Source organism: Pinus tabuliformis, chromosome 6, assembly GCF_031772625.1.
Source record: "Pinus tabuliformis cultivar Carrire ecotype Pingquan chromosome 6, CPIR1, whole genome shotgun sequence".
Classification (NCBI taxonomy): domain Eukaryota; kingdom Viridiplantae; phylum Streptophyta; class Pinopsida; order Pinales; family Pinaceae; genus Pinus; species Pinus tabuliformis.
In genome coordinates, this window is record NC_142292.1 from 1,742,544,349 (window position 1) to 1,742,551,259 (window position 6,911).

The 6,911-nt window shown below is 40.1% G+C and overlaps 1 pseudogene; it reads right to left on the bottom strand.

Moving 5' to 3' along the window:
• Positions 1-594: 594 nt before the first annotated feature.
• Positions 595-3,707, bottom strand: LOC149265871 (uncharacterized; annotated as a pseudogene).
• Between the last annotated feature and the right edge of the window lie 3,204 nt (positions 3,708-6,911).

A 6,911-nucleotide genomic window follows, 5' to 3' on the forward strand; every position in this document is an offset into this window, starting at 1 on the left:
CCAGTTATGCAGTCCCTGTTTTGTGGTGCACAATTGTTCTGCGATGCACGATCAACTGTTCTGCAGTTTCCGTGCTTCCATGACTTTACCGGGAGCCTTCTTGGATCAAACTACCGGCAGCCTTCTTGGATTAATCTCACAGAGTATAGCAGTGTTCAAACTGACAGAGGAGCCTGGTTTGACAATCTCACAAATAGGTAACGAAGCTGGAAATCGTGAGCCGGAGCTGTTGTTTAGAAAACATCTGCACAACATCATTTCTTCCAGGTCAGGTCATCGTCTCTCTCAGTCCTGTTTAATTTTCACTGCTTGTATTCTCAGAAGCCCGGGTCCATTTCTTATACCTACCGAGACCTCGCCTATGACTATCCCGATATCTTTGATGATACCTACCGAGACCTATTTCACTATTCTACTGTGAGATTGTCCTGAGACTTACCGGGACTCTATGGTTATCCCCAGACCTGCGTTATCCCAATACGTATCTTGTTAACTGGGATCTCCCTTGGTAATCGAAAAATATAATGATTTAAAGCAATCGGCCTAAAATTTTCGAGTACAATGATATAGCCCAAGGCCTTCCATGGGGCTGGGCTATTTGCCCCTCCTTTCGTTGTGGGATTGAATCCTCTGTAACATGAGTTGCTGCTTGAAATTATGAATAAAATTTTCAGCCATTGCATTCAGTTCGTCCGTGGATAGACCATCTGGGTTTGTGCCATCTTCATTCCTAACACAGTTGGTCATATCTTCATTATGAGGAACTTCCAAGACGTTGGATGCGGCCACTTTAGATTTTTTCATTCCCACATGAGAAAAGCTTTGGGTTGGCTCAACCAGGGGAGAAAATCATGGGTTTTTCTTGAAAACTGAGGCAGAAATGGAGGATCAATCGGAGGAGAAAATTGATGGGTTTTTCTCAGAAACTCTGGAGGATTTGAAGACTCAAGCTGGGGAGACAAACGATGGGTTTTTTGTGAAAAAACCGGTGGGTTTGGAGCCTTACCCTTAGGAAATTTATGTTTTTTCGGCCTCGAAGGCTCAACCAGTGGAAGCCTAAATTGCAACTCCTCTTCTTCTTCTTCAAAATTTTGTCCATGTTTATCAAATGTAGTCCTACGCATATTGCCAGCTTTCTTCTTATTATTATTGCCATTGGTGGGACCTCTGCTAGAGGTGACTGCAATAGTCCCAATGACCAGATTGAATAACACAAAAAGCATTGAAGGGGTGAGCCAAGTGTGCATCACATTGCATACCTGTTGCAGGGACTTAGCCTGAGTGGCACCATGAACACTATTTTCATTTTTTTGAGTTGTATGATCAAGTATTGTTAGGTTAGTGTTCTCATAGTTTGGGAATCTGAAATTCCAAATAAAAAACAAGGATACTCTGAAAAGAAATCATAAAACAAACAATCAAACAATTTCTGGGAAGCTCACTGCATTCCATCTGGGTAGACATGAGCTGTTCCATTGAGAGCACCAGATAAAGAGGTAACATTCAACACCTAACCTTCAAAACAGCTATAAAATCCCTGGAATTCCTGCATAAAGATAATTCTAGCATTGTAAAGGTGAAACTTGTCAACTTTTCAGCATTGCTACCCACGGGAAAGCAAATTTAGGCTGAATAATAGAGTGACTGGATTACTGGTTTAGTAAGCATATTGTGCAAATGGCTGGCATACAGATCAGAAGACAAATTGCTTTGGCATACCAAAAAAATGCTCTCACTTTCATTTTAATTTTATTTGGAGTTATTGTACTTCAAAGCTAAGAACTTCCTTCAACAACATACCTTCTGCAACACAAGTTTCCTTCAACAACATGCCCTCATATACCTTGATCTATCCATCAATGTAGAAAATCTACAGCAGTTAATGCACAACTTGCCCATGCCACTATATTAGATGAAGCAAAGTATCCAATAATCATATTGAGAAACTAGATCATTTTCATTATATATACTCTAGGCTAGCAGGCTCTCATGATAAGTAGTGGCACTTCTATCAAAGTATCTTGTGCTTGTTAGTCGCAGGAAATACAAATATGGTCCTCTATCGTTGCCAGCCTTTGGTGACCATAAACCATATTCTCCTCATTCAAGGAAGGAATGCCTGAAAAAGAATACGTCCTTTCTTTTGCCAACCTCACGCGCTTCCCTCCTTTCTAGGGTGTATTACAATTGAAAGGAGTATAGTATCACCATGCCCTTCAACATAAGACCCTACACCATCAATGTGCCTGTTAAGGGTTGTCACTTTAGCAATAACCACCACCAAATGAGTTGTAACCTTGGCTTCCACAACTGGTAGAGTCAAGACAGTCCGCCTGCTAGTGTGACATCTAATGGAACATCCTTCTATTCACTTACGCTCTATATGCTATAGACATCATGCACTGTTCATAGAATGGTAAGTGTGTGCATAATTAGTTGTAAAAATGCAGCCCAAGATTACTTCAGCCATAGTTTCCAGCATGCAACCATATAGCAGAACCTCGTGGAAACAAACTGGATTCCAATAATATGTAGCTCCACCCAACCAACTTTATGTATACATACACAGACAGCTAGAACATGTATAAACCAATAGCCACACATTCCTAGCAATCCTCTGGCATGTTAGATCATGGAACAAATGATGATGGTTGTTAGTTGCAGGAAATGCAAATATGGTCCTTTATCGTTGCCAACCTTTGGTGACCATAAACGAGATTCTCCTCATTCAAGGAAGGAATGCCTAAAAAGGAAATAAGTCCTTTCTTTTGCCAACCTCACGCGCTTCTCTCCTTTCTAGGATGTATTACACTTGCGAGGAGTTAAGTATCACCATACCCTTCAACATAAGACCCTGCACCATCTCTCCATCATAGCTGTCACAACATGTGTGTCAGTCACCCTTTTTTATAAATCTACACGCAAGTGGCTTCTTTTAAACAATCAATGTCCCTGTTAAGGGTTGTCACCTTAACAATAGCCACCACCAAATGAGTTGTAACCTTGGCTTCCACAACTGGTAGAGTCAAGACAATGCTTCACTAATGCCTAGAATCATGTGCTTTTAATATCCAAATAAGACATCATGCAGTGTTCATAGAATGGTAAGTGCGTGCATAATTAGTTATAAAAATGCAGCCCAACATTACTTCAGCCATGGTTTCTAGCATGCAGGTATATAGCAGAACATTGTGGAAACAAAATGGATTCTAATAAATATGTAGCTTCAGCCAACCAACTTTATATATACATACACACACAGCTAGAACAGGTATAATGATGATGGTTGCCTAGCTAGGATCAATTCCACTGCATTACTAACATGCACATAATTAGCGTTTAACTCATCATTGCTACCGAATTGTACCTAAATTTATTACTAGGTCAACTCATCCCATGCAAATTCCAATATTATCCCATGTTATGTAAGCCATGTGCAACACCATTGGCGTATGACTGCTACCCATGGAGTTCATGATTGGGTTCAAAATAGGTATATGATGCCAGCCTCCCTAAAGTGAATATGGTAAAGTGTCAACATACTGAGTTTACCTCTGAAATTTGGAAGGCAGGGACTGTAACACCTGTTGTGTCAGCCCTATTGTTAAGCACTCACCCCTAATTTCCTCTGTGGCGAACATGTCTCCAACATCAACATCTGCTGGTTTCCAAGGAGAACACAGTCCGTAGTAGGGGCAAGTTCTCATGATCTATCTATTTATTGGGCTGAGGTTCCTCCCTATTTCTCTTCAACATATGTCATTCTACTCTGAATTCTACATGTGTGGTCCGTAAGAAACTGACATACTAACAATACTAGTAGACAAAACATTGTATGATCACATATTTTTAGAGAAAATTTTGATTGTCCACACCTAAGGATAGGTAGGAGGCGAGGTCATTCAAATCCCTTCCTTTCAGTCCATGAAATTACATGGGTTGGTAAGGCTAAAATTATATTGAAACTACTGACATTCTTTCCCCTTTCACATCATACTCCATTTGCCTCTTTTTAACTTTGTACAAAAAGAAAATGGGAATCGAATTACTCCTCTTTTCCAGATCGTTGCATTTAGATGGGTTGGTCAGGCTGCAAATAAATAGAAACTGCCCATGATAGTTTGCAATCTGGTCAGTGTTGTGTGACTGATGGAATCTGACTGTTGTTATGGTTTGGCTGCTGTTTTCAGGGTCCTGTTTCTGACAAGAGGGAGGACCCAGATAGCTCTTATTACAAACATGAGCTTGGCCCCAGATAGTTCTTCTATATGCCTAGACTGAAGGAATGTGTGAACTTTCAGATTCAATAGCTATACATGGTGTTTGAATAGCGTGTTCGCTATATGAAATGGTTGCTATTCAACATCCCTAAAATGTGCAGAAATGCACAAGCACAGTGAGTACACCCGAATATAGCATATTAAAGAAAAAAAATGGTGCCTTGTTCACAGATAAGCTAATATATCATAAATTATTACAAAGCCATAAGGAGTCCACTCAACCTTTTACAAGGGTCTGCAAAGGGTAAATTAAGTGAGCGAAATACATGGCAATTGCTGTGATTGAACCACTTCTCTTAATGTGTAGGATCAATATTAGGATTGGCTGGGAAATGTTCCTATTTCATTGATGTTTTGACGGTACTGTAAGACTATAAGCATCTTTGAGCCGCTTGAGGTGCTTCTGAATTTGAACAATATGTAGCTTGTCCCTGAATCAAATAACAAGCATTTTGTTAACGTGGTCTACCTTGGATGGTTAATATGAGAGGTTATTCTCCTCCCCGTGTAGGTTGTGCCCTTATTATTGTTTCACCATCAATAGTTAGCCTTGTTAGATTAGATTCCGCATTCATGTCACATCTTCTTTGACTAGAATTTTGTATTGTGGTGAAATTCATGAATTGCAGGTACTCCTATCACGGGAAAAAGAAAACTCCTATTCTATTATGGAGACAACCTTGACAACGAATGCCATTCCTCTATTGCTGAATGGTTGCACTGAGATTCAACAACTACTTCAGATAATCGATGTTGGTTCTGTTACCTCATTGAAAACAACATTCTCGCACTTCCACGTTACTCTATCTGATGGAACACATCAACATAAGACTTTGCTACCATCCACATATGGCCCACAAGTTGTCTCTGGAGACATCCAAATTGGATCAATAATTCTGCTTAAAAAAGCAGCTTGCACAGTGCTCCAAAACTCCTCGTAAGGCCCACCATTTTAAATCACCCTCTTTTACTTTTTCCCGCCTAGACGTTTTTTGCATCAAAAGAAGGAAAATGGAATCTTCATTAATTCATTTCTCACTTGTTTACATAAGGTCCATCCGAGTCGTTGAGCTTGAAGTTGTGAAGCGCTCAACAACGTTGATGAAGGATGCATAGACACTGCAACATGCACATGTGGGTTCAGCCCAATTTAGCTCTTTGTCAGCTGTAGATACCTTGCCCTCTGTAGTTACCCCACCAACTACGGCAACAACTACAACAATTCAATTCACGACACTCAACCCTTACCGAAAATATTGGTCAATCCAAGGTAGGGCATCTGCAAAGACATCATTGAAGGCATACAACAATGTGCAAGGCTCAGGAAAGGCTTTTGGATTTGACCTTATCAACCGTGATAAGGAAGAGATCCACCTTTCTGCATTTGCCGAACTGACCGAATCTCTTTACAATCTAATTCAGGTTGGGCAACTATACATTGTCTCAAATGGCATAGTGAGAGAAGCAAATCCAAACTACAACCACCTCAAGAACAAATGGGAGATTTACTTGTTTGCTGCTTCCACTATCAATCCATGTCCTACAGATGATCAAACGTTTCCTTACCAGAGCTTTCACTTCAAGAATATAGTTGAAGTAAAAAGTGCAACTCCAAATACAAATGGGGATGTCATTGGTGTTGTTACCTCCACGTCACCTGCATCAACAATTCGATGAAAAGATGGAAGTGAAACATTAAGGAAAACACTCATACTAAAGGAAAAGTCAGGTTTTAGCATTGATGTAACATTATGGGGAGACCACTATGACTATATAGGATAGAATCTTTCTGAATTATACTCTTTCGACAACCCACCAATTCTTGCAATCAAAGGAGGCCGCGTGTCTGAATTTAATGGCACCACAATAGGGACAATACCAACGAGCACTCTCACAATAAATCCACAAGTTGAAGAAACTCACCAATTACATGCATGGTTCCGTGAAACCGGCTATAGCTCTTCTTCTCCATCTTTGAGTAGAAACTATGGTGTTGGTTTGAAATGTGCCCTACCACGAAAGACGTTTCATGAAATTTTTGGCATGCAGCCCTCTGATAAAGCAATCTGGGTTTCAGTTCGAGCAACAATTACTGCTCTTCATATGGACGACTTCTACTTTCTAGCATGTCCATTAGATTTCAATGGAAAATAATGCATGAAAAAGGTTGTGGAGCATTCTAACAATCTTTGGCATTGTACAAAATGTAACAGTGACTTCCCAGAATGTGACTACCATTACAAACTTAAAATTGAGCTACATGACCACACCGGGAATCTACAGAATGTCACAGTTTTCAATGATGTAGGGAATGAGCTCATGGGCATCACAGAAAAAGACCTGTTCCTACTTTCTATCGAACCAACTGATCTACAGGAAATTTGTGGCCGGATTTCAGGGCACCACTTCCAGCTAACACTTTCCATTAAAACAGATTACTTCAATGGTGTTCAATGCTTGCAACCAATACTAATCAATTCAGAAGAAATTCAATATGCCTCTGCATGCAAGGAAGCACTCACTGACATTCAAGCAATGTCTGCTTCAAAACGACCTATTGTTTGCCGCCTTTGAACTTTTTCTTAAGGCTTCATCTACCACGCCTGTTTGTACATAAACAAACATTTCCAC